Source organism: Ovis aries, chromosome 20, assembly GCF_016772045.2.
Source record: "Ovis aries strain OAR_USU_Benz2616 breed Rambouillet chromosome 20, ARS-UI_Ramb_v3.0, whole genome shotgun sequence".
NCBI classification, from domain to species: domain Eukaryota; kingdom Metazoa; phylum Chordata; class Mammalia; order Artiodactyla; family Bovidae; genus Ovis; species Ovis aries.
The window spans coordinates 15,242,571-15,262,627 of NC_056073.1; the positions used below are offsets into that span (position 1 = coordinate 15,242,571).

General features: G+C 48.8%; 1 long non-coding RNA gene across 1 annotated transcript; it reads left to right on the forward strand.

The window, feature by feature from the left end:
• The first annotated feature begins 974 nt into the window (after positions 1-974).
• LOC132658296 (uncharacterized) lies at positions 975-8,238 on the forward strand. Its single transcript, XR_009597711.1, has 2 exons — positions 975-1,324; positions 3,358-8,238. It is a non-coding gene; the product is annotated as an uncharacterized LOC132658296 (long non-coding RNA).
• Positions 8,239-20,057: the final 11,819 nt, after the last annotated feature.

Genomic DNA, 20,057 nt, shown 5'->3' on the forward strand with positions numbered 1-20,057 from the left:
CGGAGCTCGAGAGTCGTGGGCCTCCAGCCCGAGCCTCTTCCAGGTGGGCCGCACGTCTGCTGGCTGCACCCGCCTCCCCCCACTTCACTCACCCTCGCCTGGATCGGGCACCGACCACCGTCCACCGCCCCGACGAGCGGGACTATTGTCTCCTGAGCTCTTGGCAAGTTCCAGGCCCAGCGCTAAGGGTTTATGTGAAGTGCATTTAGTCCTTACAACATCCCAAACCGCTAAGCACTACGTTATACCCATTTGAGAACTGGGGAAACTGAGTCACAAAGACGGCTTAATCAAGGTCATGGAGCTAAAAGAAAAAAAAATGAAGGAGGCGGAACTGAAACCCAAGGCGGCGGGACCCCAAAGCCGGAAAGCTTAACCGCTTCGCCCGCCCCGCCTGGTGCAAGGTCAAAGCGAAGGTAACTGCGACAGGAGAAAGCAGGTTTTCCTACACAGAAGAAAGTCTTTCTCGGCTCCTCCGAGACCCTTCCCCCGAGTCGGCGGGGAGGGGACCCGGGCGCATTCCCCTGGCTGAGGCTCGCGCCTCCCCTCTCGTCGGGCCGCCCCCACCCCGGTCCTGACCCCCTTCCCAGCGAGAGCTCGGCCGGGTCCGGCCGCCGTGCTTTCGGGGTCGTCTGTCGGCACTGGCTAGTTAAGAAAAATAAACAACGTTCCAAATGGAGGCGATTCCTTTCAACCCAAGCCCCGCCGCCTGCCAGAGAAATGCAAACAGCGGGGGACGGCCCGAGTCCGCCCGGGGCCCCGCGCCCGAGCTGCGGGTGGGAGGGCCGGGCAGCGTAACCCGAGACGCCGCGCCGGCTCCCCGCGCGCTGCCCTCCGCCTGCCCCTTCGCCCCTGACCCCGCCGGCGGCGCGCCCGGCCCGCGCCCGCCTTCCCCGGCGCCCCCCACCGGGCCGGGACCCCGGCCCGCCGTCCTCGGCGCCCCGAACTACCCCCGCCCCCAGAGGCATCGGCTCCGGCCCCAGCCCGACCCGCCACCCGGGGAATCCCAGCCGAGTCCCGCGCGGCCACGTGGGCTCCCGGCAGCCACGGTCCCCTGCGGCGGCCGCGCGCCAGGCCTCAGTCCTATTGGATCATTAAACACCGAGAGGAAGATGGGCAGGGGTGTCGGAAAGCCGCCTAGCAAAGTTATTGCCTAGTGAGTGGAGCAGGGTGGGGAGTGCTGCTTCCAGAAACGCCCCCTCTCCATTCTGCGGTGAGCGACGGGAGAAGCTAAGGGTGCTACTGCAGGCTATGGCCACCCCGGGCCCGAAGAAGCCGCAGGGACGGCATATGCTGGGGCGAGTGCCCAGCCCAGGCCGACCAGGTGAGCATCGCTTCTCTCTTACTCGGAGGCCTGGTTCTCCCCCAAGTCCTCTGCCTCTGGGGAAACCTGCGACCTGGGCCACCAGGGGGAGCCGTCGGGCGAGCGAGGACGACTCCTCTCGCTTACAAACCGCCCTTCAAGGATACGCCTCCAGGTGTGCGGTCCACGCAGGACGCGGCCGTGCCAACCTCATTTTTACTGCTGCGCGAGTGACTCTAGGGACTCGCCGTGGCTGGTGTGCAACAAGGCGTCTCGAACAGTCCTCGGGGCCGGGCGCGAAGACTAGAGGGAGTCCTGGGACCCCGGCTCCACGGCCTCACCAGTTGGAGAAGAGGGGTCGCGGCGCCTCTAGGCCTGCCGGCCCCTCTCGTCAAAGTGGCCCCGGGGTTCGCCGGAGCCTCACCCTCTTGCGGCCACGTGGCCGGCGTCCTCCCGGCCACCGTTCCAGGGGCTCGGAGTGCCGAGGAGGGGCGGTGACGCACCCGCTTCCTCCGAATTGTTTCCGCGCAAAGCTGGGCGGCGCCGAGATCGGCGGGAAATACCCAGTATCAATCTCCCGTCTGCTGCGAGAGCGCCGGGGACAAGCGAAGACCGGGAATTCCACCGGCTTCCCGTCCCTTTAGCCCCGACTCCTTTTCTCCGGACAAGAGTGTCTGTCTGTCGGTCTGTGTTGAGTGCGTTCTTTCCCTGCGTTCGCTTTCCGGCTCCAACTATTGGCCGGGTTGGGAGCGCAGGGCTCTCCCCGGAGCAGTGCTCACAAACGTGCGCACTCGCGCGCACAGACGCTCGCCCACCTTTCCAAGTAAGGGCCCAGGGTCCCTTGGCACCGCTGCGCCGCTAAGCTCATCGGCTGCCGCGGTTCAAACACCTCTCCAACTCCTGGCATCGACTGTCCCCCAGTCTCTTGACCCGAACTGCAATCAAAACTCTCTAACGGCGCTGAGCCGGTCGTTTTGCCTCCTCCCAATACCCACCCCGCACACACGTAGACTCCGCATTAGAGATTTTCTCTCTCAATTTTTTTTGTGACACCGAGAAAATCTTTCTTCAAGGGTTTCCTATCCGGGCTTCCAATGAGTTGGGTTTTTTTTACCCCCGCCCCCCTCCCAATATAGTAAAGGGGAGGAGAAAAAGTTCAGAGTGTAGAGGAAAGGTAGCTATGAACAGCACCAACGCCATCTCTCCCCATCTCCCCAATTCGGTTCCTTTCCGCCAGCTGAAACCGAGCGATTCTACGAGGAAGGAATCCGTTCCTTTGAGGTCCTTCAAGAAGGGCTACTTTGGAGACGGGCGATAGATAAATCTGAGCGGCCTGAATTACCACCGCCGCCACCAGCACCACCACCCCGCCCAACCATTGCTCCACCTCGACCCTACAGTATAGACGTGACCTTAAAGAGCCCACTAAGGGAGCGGGTTTGCAAGCCCAACTCCGAGTTCCTGGGGCAGCGTTTTACAGTCGGCCCTTCGCTCTTCTTCCTCCTCCCCCTAGTCCGGTCTTCCTCTTCCACCCCACCCCCGATCCTCGCGTGGGACTCAGAGCTGATCCTGGGGCGAGGACACGGCTGACAGTTAAATTGCAATGTAGGCCGAGGCAGGGGGTGGGGGGTGGGGGTTGGGTGGAGAAAAAGGACCGTGTCTCTTTAACAGGCCCTGCAGACAAAGCGTCTCCCCTCGGAGCGAGCGGAGTCGGGCGCAGCCGCGCGCAGACCTGTCAGCGCGTCTCCCGCGCTTGGGAGAGAGTTTGCAAAGTCATAATTATATCTCTTAACCTGTCTTGCTCTCTGCAGAAGAAGGTCCCATTATATTGAAATGAGATTATTAGCCATCAAATACTTTCTTTCTCGGGAGTTTTTTTTTTTTTTTAATTCAAATACCTTAACGACTTGGCAATTGCATTTTGATCAGATTTAGTTGGCGCCCCAGCCCGGCGCGGGAGCCAGGGCGGGAAGGCAAACGGCTGGGGAGGGAAGAGGGGGTGGCAGAAGAGTTTGCAAAGAGAAGCAACCTCCTCTCTTTTACCCTTCTCTTAGGTCTCATCTACCTGGTGGGGACCTCTGGATCTGGGAAGGAGGTGTGAGAGAAGAGAAGTTGGGGCAAGGTAGGGGAACACCTTCTATTCCCTCCGGATGGTTGGCTTAAACCGCTTCATGAAAATAGAAAGTGAATTTCAGGCGGGGCGGATGTGGACCGTGGAGCGGGGACCAGGATCAGGATGCGGAAGTCTGAGGGCTGCAGATAGGGGTGGCTTTGGGACACCAGGTAAGGACCGAGGCTGCAGCTGGTGGTCTCATGGGCTTAGCTGCTTCCTTTCGAGGTGGGCTCAAGCCTCCCTCTAGGATCCTAGTGGATGGAATTTCAGTACGTACGTAATAAGTGGGGTTTTGCTCTATGCCCAAAGGCTGTCTGGTTTTACCGAATATTGTGAGCCCCTTGAGGGAGAAGCCCGTCTTGTTTCCAGACCCTGAAATTCCTGTCCCCACTGCCAGCAGGGCCCTCCCTCACCCCTCACCCCATCCTCTCCCTGGTCGGGGAGCTGGGGGCAGTGAAGTGGAAGATTTTCCAGACTCTAATTGTAAAGCCTCTCACTTTGACTTCCCCTTGCGAGAGAAGCAGCCAGACTTGTGTTTTCTTTGGCTTTAGCCCAGACTCAAGGAAAATGTAGGGAACAAGACAGCTCCCCAGTTCCCCTCCTCCCGACTCTCATGCTTCATATAGAATCCTGGTGGGTCCAATGGAGCATCTGGTTCCACCCCACAATCTCGCAGGTGAGCAGCTCTCTTCAAGTACTCAAATAGCAAAATGGGGATCTCGAATCCAAACACTTGGCTTCTAGAGCAGGCTAGAACCACACCACCTTAGACCAGTCAACCCTTGTCTCTGACCTGTTTCTCCTTGTGCACAGTGAAGGCCTTGGACTTGAGATCTAAATGGTCCCTTTCATCTCTGACCATTTTATTTTCCTAAGAAGGTTCTTATACAGGTGTGATCTTCTGGAAGATTCCAGGGAGACCATACCACTCTTCTCCCATCTCTTCAAAACAGCACCCAGGGGCTGAGGCACATCGATAGTGCTTTAAAAGCCTCCAAATACAAAAACTTAGAGATCCTTTCAGTATCCACTAAAGTCGAAGCATGACCATGCCTATGCCCTAGCACTTCCATAGGTAGGCATTGCTGCAACAGAAATGCATACTGGATTTGCCAAAGGATATATATCCACTAATGTTCATATAGTGCTCCTCACAATAGCTCCAAACTGGAAACTACCAAATATTCATTAACAGTAAATAAACTGGTATAGTTGCACAATGGAAGGAACTCTCTCGAGAAGAGAGGAACAAACTATAGCTATATAAACACCATGGATGGTTCTCACAATGCTGAGCAGAAGAAGCCAAACACAAAGGACTACATTCTCCTTGGTTCCATTTATTAAAAGGACAAAAAGAGGCAAAATGAATCTCTGTTACTACAAGGCAAGATGGTAGTTACTTCAAGAGAGGATGAAGTAATGGATAAAGTGGAAAGGAATATGCGGGAGGCGTCTGGGTTGATGATGATCTGATTCTGGAGCTGGTTACACACAGTGTGTTCAGTTTGTGAAAATTCACTGAGATGTGCAACTCTGTTCAGTGCATTTTATGAATATTTTGAATATTTTATGAATATTATGAATATTTAAACCTTATATTGAACATTTCTTCTCCCCAATCCTTGATCTCATCCACATACTCATGCCTTCTAATGCCTCAAACTCCATACTGGCAGGAAATCAATCCCTAAAGAGTATTTGGCTCTCCTGCCCTATGCTTGGCCCTGTGAAAAATACACAGATGTATTTTAGTCCCTACCCTCAAAAGGTTTGCAGTTGAGTTTAGGGGCAGATGAATACATAGGAAACAATTGAGGAAATGACGTGTAGCATAGAGTGATTGGTTTATGAGCGGGTGAGTTAGACAGCCTGAATTTGAATCCCACATCCACCACCTACTGCCTATGTGACCTTGGACAAGTGACTTGATCTCTCTGGGCTCCCGTATCTGAAAAATAAAGAGGACCACACATGTAATCTACATTTGGGTCTGGTGTGAGGATTCTACCAGATAGTCTGTGCAACAGCATGGGATAAGTGCTCCATAGATGTTAGATACCATTCTCGCCTGCGATGGTGACAGCTCTGACTCACACTGTTCAGAGTTCTGAGAAGAGGGGGATGAATGTAAGTTGGGGGAGGCAGGAAAGGCCTACTGTGGGAGAGACAGTTTGAACTGGGAGAGGTTGGTGAAAGAGGGGCTTTAGAAAGGTCTTTTGGCATTGTCTAGAGATATTTTTAGTAGTCACAACTCAGAATGTGTGTGTGGTAGGTGGGCAGTGCTCCTAGTACCTAGAGGGTAGATGTCGGAGATGCTTCTAAACATCCTCCCATACACAGGGCAGCCCTCGCGACAAAGAATTATCTGGTCCAAAATGTTAATGGTGCCAAGGTTGAAAATCCTAATCTGGAGGGTAGAGAGGATTTACTGGCAATGGGAAGGCGTTCCAGCAGGAATAAGGAAATCCTGATACAAACTGGGGCTGGACGGTATTGGGGGATGTCCAGAAGTGCCCTCCAGTCTTCATCCCTCAGGCTGCAAGTTCCTCATCCACCTCCCGGATTTCAGAACTTCCTGACAGTTTAGAAGGCTCATCCAGTTTCTTTGCTGCTCTTACGAGAGACGAGAGACGGATAAAGCAGAGCAGATTCTCAGGAGATTTGCAAGCCCATGAGTGTCGCATCTCAGTGGAACCACAATTGGAGGAAACCCCTGAGGTCTCAGGGGTCAGATGGGGGAGGGACTTGTCCACCATCATGCAGCTCAGGTTGGTATGCTGGGAATTGACCCCAGAGCTCTGTTTTTTCAATCAAAGGTTTTATTGATTGATTGATCTGACTGCACAGAATGGCATATGATCTTAGTTCCCTGACCAGGGATCAAACCCATGCCCCCTGCGTTAGAAGCACAACATCTCAACCACTGGACCACCAGGGAAGTCCTAGAGCTCTATTGTTGATGTACAACAAACTAGCGGAGAAGGGACTGCAGAAATTGATTAATCTAGAATTGGAAAATATGACACTTTTTAAAAGTCAGAAGGAGAGTTGGGACTGAACTTTGGAAGTACCCAAGAGAATTATGTGATTCTCTAAGGGACAAGTATAATTCTGGGCTCTCAAACCATGCTTTATAGCCATAGGGTTTCAGAAAAGAGAAAATAGACATTGATTAATCAAAATTTTTCTTTCTTGGACTTCCCTGGTGGTACAGTGGATAAGAATCTACCTGCCAATGTAGGGGACGGGGGTTCAGTCCCTGGTCTGGGAAGATTCCACGTGTGGAGAAGCAGCTAAGCCCGTGGGCCAAATCTACTGAAGCCTGTGTGCCCTAAAAGCAGCAAGCCACAACTACTGAAGCCCATGCGTCTAGAGCCTGTGCTCCACAACAAAAGAGGCCACCGTGGTGAGAAGTCCCAAGCTCTGCAGCTAGAGAGAGCTGGCAGCAACAAAGACCCAGCTCAACCAAACATGGTAAAAAATTCTTTCTTGAAGCAATTCCTATATGTCAGGTACTGTTCGTAACACTATGGATACAGCACTGGACGATGAGAGGCAAAGCAAAACTTCATGGGAGGGGGGGTGGAGTGGGAGGAGGATAAATAAGACGGTACATAATGCAACGCCATGCATTCAGTTGAGCACCTACTTGGGTTAGCTGTTCTTCATAAATATTTCCAATTTCACAAGAAGCTTTAAGGTAGAAATTCTTTTCTCCATTTAAGATGGAGAAACTGAGTCCCAGAGAAGGTCAGTGGTTTCCTCAGAATAGAAGGACTAATGAATGGAAGATTCAGGATTTGAAACTAGATGACCAATTTATGATTAAAAACATCTAGTAAATTTACAGAGGACATCCTTAATCTGATAAAGACTCTGCAGACAAAACCTTATAGCAATCATCTTATTTAATGATGAAATAGTGAAAGTTTCCTCCTTCAGATCGGTATAAGATATAGATACCCATTCACAACAATGTTCTATTCAACATTATATTAGACGTTTAAGGATTGGAAAGAGGAAGGTCAAAATACTATTATTCATAGATGACATGTTATACATAAGAAAATCCAGAAGAATCTACAAACTATAAGAATATGTGTACTTCATGAAATCACTGAATACAAGTGATATACCTAGATACATCTATACCAGCAGCAAAAAAAAAAAAAAAAGAAAATGATATTATAAAAGCAGTACAATAGGCAAGTAATAACTAAAGAAAATGAGGCTTCTTTTTGAAGTGATAAAATGTTTTTAAATTGATTGTGATGGTTACACATATTTATGAACATACTAAAAGCCGTTGGACATTTTTAAATGGGTGACTGTAGTGTGTGGATTGGACTTCCCAAGTAGCACAGTAGTAAAGAATCTGCTTGTCAGTGCTGGAGATGCAGGAAACATGGGTTTGATCCCTGGGTCAGGAAGATCCCCTGGAGGAGGAAATAGTAACCTATTCCAGTATTCTTGCCTGGTAAATCTCATGGAAAGAGGAGCCTGGTGGACTACAGTCCATGGGGTTGCAAAAAGTCAGACATGACTGAGCATTCATGTTGATCATCAGTAGGTGAATTATATGTCAATAAAGCTCTTATTTTCAAAATTAAGGGTATTACAGAGGCCTCTCATTCCTACACTACCCATCACCAATACTTAGAAAAATCCTGTATAAAAAATAAAATTTTCAACAGCAACAAAAACCATCCAGTGCCTAGGAATAAATCTAATGAAAACTGTATAAGACCTCTACACTGAAACTATAAAATATTGTTAAGAGAATTTAAAGACCTAAATAAATGAAGTGATATAACCTGTTCATGAAGATTCATAATTTAATGATATCAGTTCTCACCAAACAGATCTGTAGATTCAATACAGTTCCAATAAAAATCCCATCATCGTGTTTATGGGAATTGAACCCTGGTGGACCTGACTCCATGGCCCATCAAAACTGGATACAATAGGAAAAAATACAAGGGTCACAGTGCCCCCCATACACAGGGTTACAGGCAGACATAACTGAAAGCCCATCAAGACCTTCAGTCATACAATCAGGACCCTAGAAAGCCCAATTTGGAATAAAATTGAGAAAATATATTCTCAGTTAAAACAGATCCTTACTCTGCTTCCAGTAGTTACAAGAGAAAGACCATAACTGACTAAATATATTTTTATTTAAAACAGAATGGTGGAGAGGACCGGGCTTTGTCACCCTCCACGAGTGACATCACTGGGGATAGGGCTTCCAGGCTGAGAAAGTGGCTCGCTCCCAGTGGGATATAGGTGTCCAGGGGCTCCTCTGGCCAGGACTTGGAGAGCGGGTTAAGAAATCCCCGAGGCCACATGCCCATGGGTGCCAGCCTGCGTGGTGGTGTGGCACTGCAGGAAGCTCTTGGCTTGTCCCCAGAGACCAGCTGGGACTTGGCGTTCGCCTTGGGCTTCGGAGAATTCTGGGAGGACTGAGACTTGAATGCATTCCCCGGAGAAGATAGCTGCTTCCTTCCAGACGACAAGCTGGGGAGCGCCTGAGGGGCTGGGCGGGAGACAGGAGAGGGCCGAGGGTGCAGCACGGCCCTGGTCCTCAGGCTGCACCCGCAGAGGCAGGGCTCAGAGACATGGGCCGCAGAGGGGCAGGGCCGGCCCCCCAGGCTGCACTCTGCCTCCCATCCGAACTCCCTGGGGTGCCAGCCTTTCCTAAAAGGGGGAAATGTCAGATCAGTTGAGAAGAGACTCAGGAGATAGATTTTTTTTTTTTCTTAATGCAAGGACAGTGCTTCCCTGCCTCAGTACAATACTCACTCAGCCTCTTTCTGGGGCAAGTTCTCTTCTTGCAGGATCGAGGACTTAGAGACAGACTCTACCACAGGGGATCTCTTCATTTTCTCTGAAAAGAGGAGGAATTGAGAGTTGCCGGGGAGTGGGCTGAGGGCTCGGAATAGCAGTGAGTTGGAGGAGCTTTCGATGAGTTGTGGGGATGAAGGACCAGGAGAAGCACCGTGGGGCCTCCAGGCTGGAGGATTAGAATGCCCCCAAACCCTCTGTCCCCACACACACCTCTGGGAGGGGGAGCAGTCAGACTATTGTACAGTCTGAAACTGGAAAATAGAAGGATCTAACTGGGGAAGAGAGGGGGATTCTCTTATCCCACCTACTGAAGCATCTTTCCGAGTCCACAGAAGTCTGCTTGGTAGGCATCACTCAGGGCCCCTGTCCCTACTGTGATGTCACAGAAGGATTCCAGCTGGTAAGGGCTGTGGACCCAGGTTCCCCTGGGAGCCAGGAAGTCCTGCCTCTTCCCCTGGTGGTACAGTAGGAGCATCCTTTCCAGAAACACTTCAGGCTCGTTCTTCACGCATATTATCACGTGTCCTGCATGGGCTCCTCACAGGAAGGACCTGCGGCTCTCTGGGCCTTGCAGTTTAGTTGCGGAGAAGCACACACGGGACACTCTGTCTACCCCATTGGTGTCTACCCTGAAGCACGAGTGATGGCACCAAGAGCTAATAAGGTCCATTTCTGCAGGCTGGGGCGTCCTGAAAGCTCCCTGCTGGAGGACAACGGGTGGAGCCGGCCTTAAAGACGTATGAGGTGTGGGTGGAGGAACCCAGAAAAGATGCCGGGAATGAATGCAAAGCGGGGTCAGGAGCCGAGAGACCAGCTGGGCTTGGGCCGCGGATTCACATTTGCTTTTTGTTTGTTTGTTTTTGGCTGTGCCACTCCGCGTATGGGATCTTAGTTCCTCAACCAGGGATCAAACCCACACCGCCTGCAGTGGAAGCGCAGTCTTTTCATTGTTATTCTTTTATTTATTTATTTTTGGGTGTGCTGGGTCTTTGCTGCTGCGTGGGCTCTCCTCTGGTTGTGGCGAGCAGGGGCTCGCCAACTTTCTAGGCACGGCATGAGGGCTTCTCATTGCAGGGGCTTCCCTTGCTGCAGAGCACAGACTCCAGGGTGCTCAGTTTCAGTAATCACAGCATGTGGGGTTCAGTAGTTGTGGCTCCTGGTCTCCAGAGCACAAGCTCAATAGTTGGGGTGCGTGGACTTCGTTGCTCTGAGGCATGTGGGATCTTCCAAGATCAGGGATCGAACCCGTGTCTCCTGCATTGGCAGGTGGATTCTTTACCACTGAGCCACGGGGGAAGCCCCGAAGCACAGTCTTAACCACTGGACCAACAGGGAAATCCCTGGATTCACATTTGTGGGAACCAGGCAATAAAAGGTGTGAAGAAGCAGCAGGGAACTCTAGTGGGGAAGCTCTTAGGTACCTAGGTGAGGACTGGGGACTTACTGAGGGTAATGGAACATGCGTGCTCAGTCATGTCCAATTCTTTGTGACCCCATAGACCATAGCCCACCAGGCTTCTCTGTCCATGGCATTCTCCAGGCAAGAATACTGGAGTGGGTTGCCATTTCCCTCTCCAGGGGATCTTCCTGACCCAGGGATTAAACCCGCATCTCCTGCATTGCAGGTGGATTCGTTATGCTGAGCCACCTGGGAAGCCCCAGGGTAAAGGAAAGCCTCTGGGAAATGAGGTGAACTAGAGGCAGGGTCCTCACAGGATCAGATGGTGCACTCAAGTTCAGAGAATTGAAAGAAAGCTTGATAAAGGATGTTTTTCTTTACTAGGGCTTCTGTAATAAATTACCACAAACTGGGTGCTAGGACTACAGAATTTTCCTTCTCTCTCTATTTTGGAAGCCAGAAGTCTGAAATCAAGGTGTTGGCAAGGTCAGTTTCTTCTAGAGACTCAGAGAAAACTGTCACATGCCTCTCTCGCATCTTCTGGTGGCTGCAGACAGTCCTTGGCATCCCTGCCTCACTCCACTCTCTGCCTCCATCATCACATGGCCTCCTTCCCTAGGTGTCTTTACATGGCCTTCTTATGAGGAAGGACACCAGCTTTTGGAGCTAGAATCTACCCCAACTTGGTATGATCTTAACTAATTGCATCAGCAAAGACCCTCTTTCCAAAGGAAGTCCCCTTCTGAGATTCTAGGTAGACATGAATCTAGGGGAGTGGGACAAGATTCAACTCGGCACGAAAAGACTATCATTTACAAAGGTATAGACAGATGTAGGGAAACCCCAAGGAAGAGTGCAGCGTCCAAGGCTATCAAAGGAGAGAACTGTAGGCGCTTTTTAAAGGCAAGGGGAAGGAATGTCAGACAGAGAAGGCCACCTTGGGCTTCCCACCAGGGACGTCCAGTGGCTAGTACTCTGTGCTTCTAACGCAGGGAGCCCAGGTTCAATCCCTGGTCAGGGGACTAGATCCCACATGCCGCAACCTGGCACAGCCAAATTAAAATCAACAACAACAGAAGACCACCTTGAGAAGAGCTGTGAGTGTTGTTGGAGCCCAAACCAACCCTGTGGGGAACACAGCAGGGCAGCACCTCCCGTGACCTCTCCCTGCTCCCTCACACCTCAGTCATGCTTCCCACCCAACAGGAAGCCAGAGGCAAGCGGGCCATTGAGGCAGCCCACACAGATCACCCTCCCATGGCCAAGGGGTTCTGGAGAGGCAGACAGAAGCCAGCCAAGAGGTCACATAGCACCAGCAAGGCGTTGACAGTCGCCACGACACCCTGACAGGAGGCAGACAAAGGCCCCACGAGGGACAAAGGTCTGTACAGAGACTGTGGGGTGACGGTCCCTCCCCAACCCTCGAGCCTGGTGTTCTTTAGGCCCCAGTCATGCGGGTGAACCCTGGGTACCCATTTACATCAGGGAAGGAAGCCTTAGGGTAGAACAATGGACCCCAAATCCTGGGAGAGGAAGTTTGATGGGGGCACTTAGGGCACTGGAGTCCGCACTCTGGCCCAGGATCAAACTTAGACCTGCTCACACTAGTTGGCAGGGTCCCCTTTTTTTATTTTTGGCTGTGCTGGGTCTTTGTTGTGGCACATGGGTTTCTCTAGTTGGGGCACACAGGCTTAGCTGACCTGCAGCATGTGGGATCTTAGTTCCCTGAATTCACATCCCCTGTATTGGAAGGTGGATTCTTAACCACTGGACCACCAAGGAAGTCTCTCATTGTTTGAAAGTTGAATTTGAACATTTTCAGGTGGGGCCTTCATGCTCATTTACCTTTAGCCTCAACCATGCCTTGCTGTGCTGTCCAGGGCCCACCTTACTGTTGTCCAATTGTGTGCCCAGCCCCAGGAGGCATTTAAGTGTTCAGCCTCTACTTGAGGACACAGAGTGAAGAGGAGAAAATAGACTAGCCATTCAGGTTGAGGTTCCCCAGCCCTGTGCACCTCCCCTATCCCAGACAGAGATACCCCAAGGAGGAGGGGATAGGTCCCTGCACATGGGGAAAGGCCAAGAGAGAGTATGGCCCAGGTGAGGGACTGGGGAAAGGGCGTCTTTACAAAGAACTGTCTCCCAGGACGGCCCTGGAGCCATCTGGGTACAGGCAAGAACTAGTGTGTTGGGGTTTTTTTCTCCATCCCTTTCCAGGGTTATTTATCAGATCAGTTGCCACTTGGAAACATGGAAAGAGTTTGGATTTTTTGCTTCTGAAAACCTGGGTTTCTACACTCTCAGTCTGGCAAGGGCTGGGACAAATTCTCCAGTACCGCTGGGCCTTGTGTTCCCTTTCTATAAACAACGATGCTCATCTCATAGGGCTGCTATAAGGATGAGGTGAGCAAATCCTCTTTGCTGGCTACAAAACCAGGGGCAATGGTCGTCACTGTGTACTGGCTACCTGCACTTCCTTCTCTCCATCCTCCAGTTCACATCAATCATTCCACCCAAACTGGACAAGGCAAGGTCTCCAGTGACCCCGTCTCGGCCAGATTCAGTGATCAGTTCTCGGTCCTCCTTGGTATCAATGTATCTGGAGCATCTGGGGTTTCCTGTCTTCTTGAAATACTTGCTTCACATTTGCTCTAGAACCTCAAGCGCTCCCGGTCATCCTCCCTCCCTGGCTGCGCCCTTTCAGTCTCTCTTGCACTACCTTTTTCTCCTTCCTGACCTCGGTGAGAGTCAGTGTCCCAGAGCTCCATCCTTGGAGCCCCCTGCCCACAATCTATACACACATCCTTGGTGATTGGACTAGTTACCCTGGGCTGCAGTAACAAAGTACCTTGTGGCTTTAAAAGCAGAGATGGGGTGGTGAGGGAGGTAAAAGAGGGGTTCAGGAGGGAGGGGACACATGTATGCCTATGGCCGATTTGTGTTGATGTATGGCAAAAAAAAAAAACCCCACAATACTGTAAAGTAATTATCTTCCAATTAAAAAAAAAAAATTTTTTAAGGTGTATTTTCTCATAGCTCTGGTAACTAGAAGTCTATCAAGGCACCACGCTCCCTCCAGAGGCTCTAGGCAAGACCCTCTCCTTGTCTCTCCTGGCTTCTGGGTGTTGCCTGCAATCCTTGGCTTAAACAGCAAAGCTCCAATCTCTGCCCCCATCTTCACATGGACATCTTCCCTCTTGTAAGTCTGTGTCCAAATTTTCCTCCTCTTTAAAGGACACCAGTCATTGGATTTGGGCCATTGGAAGGTCCATTGGAGGTCATTGGAATGACCTCACCTTAACTTGATTAAATCTTCAAAAACTTATTTGTAAATAAGATAAGATCACATCCACAGTTCATGGTGGACATAAATGGGGCCGGGCAAGGGGTGATGCTGTTCAACTCAGTATAGAGATCTCATGTGATCTCATGGTTTTGAATACCATCCATACATCTTAACTTTAACTTGTGCTGTGGTCAGTCATGTCTGACTTTTTGTGACCCCATGGACTGCAGCCCACCAGGCTTCTTTGTCCATGGAATTTTCCAGACAAAAATATTGGAGTGGGTTGCCATTTCCTACTCCGGGGGATCTTCCCAACCCAGGGATTGAACCCACATTCGTCTCTTACATCTCTTGCATTGGTAGGTGGGTTCTATACCACTAGCACCAGCTTTATTAACTTCCAAATATATGTCTCCAGCCCACACTTGGTGCCTGCGTTTCCTGCTTCATATCTCCTGCCCTCTCCACACCTCTGCTCACGTGCCAAGCCATCACTTTGGACCTACAGTGTCCTGAGTGAACTGTTCTGCGGCCGTGGTCCTCCACTTCCTCTGTAAATGGCAGACCCAAGAAAATCAAACCAGAGTCCACCTGGTGAAGAACTCCCTAGACTGACCGTCCCACTCAACTCTGGACACCAGTGGCTGGGCTCCTGCACAGAAGATGAGAGAAGCCTTTTCTAGCCAAATCAAATGACTCCACAGAAAAGACCAACATACAGTGGATCTGGAACTTCCAATAAAAACAGCCACTGGCCACCTGATCAAGACAAGTGAGCCCGTAAGCCCACCAAGGCTTCCAATAGAAACATCCAAAATTAAACAAGTATCTGAGAAAAGATTCAAACATTAAAAGAAGAATTAATAAGGGAGGAGGGAAGAAAGGAAATCATAAAGAAAAGAGGGAATTATAGAAAGCAGAATGATTCAAAGACATTATAATTTATAGCCTCAGAAAGATAATGGAAAATCCATGACATGAAAACAGGATGCAGAATTTATTTAAAAAAAAAAAAGAGACAGACTTCCCTGGTCCAGAGGCTAAGACTCCACACTTCCAATGCAGGAGGCTGGGGTTCAGTCTCTGGCCAGGGAACTAGATTGTGCATGCTGCAGCTAAGACCTAGAGCAGCCAAATAAATTTTTTTAAAAAGAAAGAAACATAAAGATGGTAGTCCAAATGTAAAAGTCAGGTTGATGATAAAGCCAATGAAATCTCCTCGAAAGTAGAACAAAAAGATAAAACAAGGGATAATAACGGAGGATAGATAAGAAAATTAAAGGATTAGTCCAGAGGATCAAAACTGACTGTTAGGAGATATATCATGAAAAGGACTAAAAGGAAGAGGCAATGGCAGCAGGCTGTATTCATATTTTCTAAAGATGGCTGCAATAGATCCTGTCTTACACACTTTTCTAGAATTTTGCCATACCCCGTCGAGAGGTGGTGTCTAGTTCTCTTAACCTTGGCTCTTGAAAGGTTTTTCTGACTGTGTTTACCAGTAGAGTATGGGGGAGGGCAGCCTGTGTGAATTCTAAAGCTAGGTCGTCAAAGCTAATTTTCCTCCCACTTTGCTGCTAGAAGTATTGTCCTGGAGCCCTGAGCCACCAGGGAAGCCATCTGATTGGCCCAGGGCCACCATGCTGCAAGGAAGCCCAAGCTAGGCCATGTGGAGAGAGCACACAGCCTACCCTGAGAAGAGAGAGAGACGCCCAGTAAGGCCCCAGCTGCTCCAGTCCTCACTATTCCAGCTCCAGCCACCATCAGACTGCAACCCCCTGAGAGAGAACCATATAGCTGAACTTTCCCCAGATCCACACTCAGAGGTTATAACATGATTGTAATGGCTTTAGATTACCAAGTTTTGGGGGTGATGAGTTACATGGCAATAGCTAACCAGTACATTGCCTCAGAGAACAAAATTTCCCGGATTAAAAGATATGATGAGTTGCCAGGTTTAAAAAGGCCCACTGAGGGTCCGGCAAAAGTAATGAAGCCATTCTAGGGCACACATGTGAAATTTCAGAGCAAAAATATTAAGTTAAAAAATTTGTTTAATTTGTGGGAGTGAGGATCACACACAGCAGAGAACACAGAGCAAGTACTGGTATGGCACTGAATTGCTTAGAAGTAACGACACAAGCAACGAATCAATGGATGAATGTCTTTGCTTGAGGTCGGATATGCCCTGTTAACAAGAAATCCTAAAATTAACACAACAGAAGTTTATTTTTTGCTCACGTAATAGTCCTGGATGGATGTTCAGGCAATAGGCAGGCTCTCTCCCATGGGACCCAACTGTACCACAGGCTCCCTTCCCAAACTCTTTTGTGCCCTGGTCCCCTTTGGCTGGCTGGTGAAGCCTGTGGCCTCCTTCTCAAGATATTTTTAAATCTGTAAAACACAGCTCATAGCAGTAAAAACCAAACCAATTATATGGACACATAGTTATCAAAATACAAAAAGACAATCTGAGATGTAATAACATGTGTTTCCATATTAATTCATTAGCTAATAAGACAATACGGTTAAAAGCACAGGTGATATAATGCTGCATTTATGGACTTTCCTGGTGGCCCAGTGGTTAAGACTCCTCATTTTCAATGCAGAGTGCACAGGTTCCTTCTCTGGTTGGGGGACTAAGATCCCACATGCTGCGTGGCATGGCCAAAAAAATTTTTTTTAACTTGAAAATGAAGTTTCATTTATTTTTTAAAGTCTTATTGATGGGAAGGCTGACAACATTTGTGGTCTGCATACCTCTCGATAGTACGGAACGTGAGGAATTCTTATTTGAATCATCTGGTTTTGCAAGCTTTTTAAAATAAAAACACACAATGAAAACCACTCACCTCCCTTCACATATTAATTGACCAACAATGGCAGTCAGGGACCCCTGGAAAGCAGCACAAATCTCTCTTTACCAATGAGAATGTGTGACTTCAGTATTTGGTGGTTGAACTCCTCCTCTGCTCAGCACTGGCCAGTTGTGTTACACGACTGTCAACAGGAAGGCTGCAATTACGTGCAATCCCGTGGCAGGTCTAATCAGTGCCGTAATTTCCAAGTAGTGATGACTATAACGATATTTTGAGATATCTGCAAGAACTGTAATGTGATATAAAACTATCTGTGATTTCTACTGGTGACAAAATCTCAAGCACTGATAATACTATTGTAGTTTGTCATCTACAGCCATAATAAAAAAGAAATGCTAAATATCAGTTCAAGGATAGGGAAAATAAAGACATACCTCCCTTATCCAAATTCATAGACCACCCCCCGCCCTGACTTTTTGGCCCCTGGACCTCAGGTTAGGACGCTTGCTCTGGAGCACTCTTTTTCTTTTCTTTTTTTTTTTTGGCTACACTGGGTCTTTGTTGCTGCATGCAGGCTTTCCCTAGCTGCAGTGAACAGAGGCTACTCTCTAGTTTTGGATATGGGCTTCTCACTGCCTTGGCTTCTCTTGTTGCAAAGCACGGGCTCTGGGCATGCAGGCTTCAGTAGCTGTGGTGCACAGGCTTAGTAGCCCCAGAGGCATGTGGAATCTTCCTGGAGCAGGGATTGAACTTGTGTCCCCTGCATTGGCTGGTGAATTCTTAACCACAGAACCACCAGGGAAGTCCAGCCCTCATGTTCTGTCTATAGCCAACCAGTAGAAAGGAAGAGCATGCGAGGCTGCACACAGGGGATAAGTCTGCACAGACCAAGTCTGAAACTGATACACATCATTTCCACTCATGTTCCATTGGAGACAATTTAGCCACGTGGCTCTGCCTTCCAACAAGGGATCTTGGGAAATGTAATCTCATCTGTGTGCCCAGAAAGAAGAGAACGAATCTGAGAGCCCAGCTAGGAGTCTCTTCCACAGTCAGAGGCATGTGTGGCCTTGTTGTCACTCATAGAATGCACTCAGCCCCCTTCCAAGGGTATCAAAGCAAAGCCCCACCCAGCCTCTGCATTCTACTTCATGTCCACATCCTCTAGGCGACGTGCAGTCGTTCCTAACAAATCTGATGGAATCTCTCTTGGTCCAAAAAATTAGGAACTGTGCTCCACCGTCCAACTCTGCACACACCCATTATATAGGATAATTGTGGTTAAGATTGTGAAACACACACTCCCTGGTCCATCATGATGGTGGAACACTGCTAGGATCCACAGCCTTGGCAATGGAGATGACTGCCTCTCAGGAGCCTGCACATTCTCTTTTTCAGACACTAACCATTGTGTTCCATCACCCCTGATCTGCACTCTGGGAAATTTTTCATTATATCCTGTGTTCACACATGAAGCGGGCACTGGGAGCATTCCCTTTTTCAGGGTCTCACTGCTTTCTCCACCCATGTGTTGTTCATGGATACTTGGGAATCCAATGTTGTTTTAAAGATTTGGGGGGACTTCCCTGGTGGTCCAGTTAAGACTCCACCTTCTAATGCAGGGAGCATAGGTTTGGTCCCTGGTCAGGGAGCGTGTGGCCAAAATTTTTAAAATAATAATAAAAAATGAGTCTATGTTTGTGGTTTCCTTGGGAATTAAATTGATTCTTTCAGATAGATTTCTGATCTGTTTGCCTCCCGTTGATCACATGTGCCAGTAACCACATCCAAGGTTTCCTAGACATGGTTCTTGCATCTATTTGTTGTTTTTTGTTTCTTTGTCCTTATGCCAATTTCTAGCTGTCAAATTAATATCAGCTACTGTAAAGCCATCTGTAGCAAGAGGCTTATGAGAGAGATAATGTCCTTAACTTCATCCCACTACAGGGCTGAGCGCCTTTGTTTAACTGAGATGACTTCTTGGTCTTTGTGACTTAAAGACTTATTCAGTCTTATTAACCAGCTCCTTCATTAGATCCAGAAACTGTTTCTTCAAATGTGAATCTCTACATGCTTTCCTGAGCTCGTCTTTGCCTGGTGACAACCTAAGTGAAGTAAAAAACTGACAACAAAGCCTGTCTATAGTTTTTAACCTCTCCCACTGGAAGTACAGTCTCAGTAGAATGTTAAATTATCTCTGGTATCAGTTTTATCAAATGCTTTTGTCCCAGCATAAGCAATAGCACCTTCTCTCCATCCTGCTATATTTGTTTCCTCACCACCTACCCCTAGACAATGCCACCAGTTTTGTTTTTAGGATGGCATCACCCCACTCGTAGAATCAATTTCTGTACTAATTAGAGTAGATAAGACTGCATAACAAATAGACCTTAAAATTTCACTGGGGTAGTAGATTTTTAACACAATAGATGTTTATTTTTAGCTCATATCACATACCTGTGTGGTTGTTCAGGTCAGGACAGTTCTCCAGGTGGTTATTCAGGAACTGATACTCTTTTCATCTCTTGGTTTTTGCAAACCCATAGAATTTCATTTTCACCACCTCCATCCACCTTGCCAGAAAGGAGAAGACTATGGAAAAGCATACGCAGGTCTTCCTGTGGTCTGGAATTTTAAATTCCATGAGAGGGAACTTAACGTCATGGCCGAACTTTCTTGCAAAAGAGGCTAGGAAATGCACTCAAACTGTGTGCCCAAGATTTTGGTGACGATGCCATGGTTATTTTCAACCTAAGGCTTCCATCTCCAGACAATTTACCAAACGTGTATTGAATATGTGGATGGCAAAAAGACATTTACAGACACACAGAGTCTAAAAAACACATCTTCCAATAACCCTTTATCAGAAAGCTACCGGAGGACGTGCTCCACCAAGAAGAGAAAGTAAACCCAAAAAGAAGGCAACGAGGAATCCAGAAAACAGGGAATAACAATTGTCTTGATCTAGAGAGCCTTTAGTCCATATTGGACCAGAAGTTTGGAGGGCTCCAGGAGATCTCTCTCCAAGAAAACAGAAGAGTGGATCTGATAAATTACAGTGTGATAAAGTAGAAAAAATGGAGAAGGTGATGGCACCCCACTCCAGTACTCTTGCCTGGAAAATCCCATGGACGGAGGAGCCTGGTAGGCTGCAGTCCATGGGGTCGTGAAGAGTCGGACACGACTGAGCGACTTCACTTTCACTTTTCACTTTCATGCATTGGAGAAGGCAATGGCAACTCACTCCAGTGTTCTTGCCTGGAGAATCCCAGGGATGGGGGAGCCTG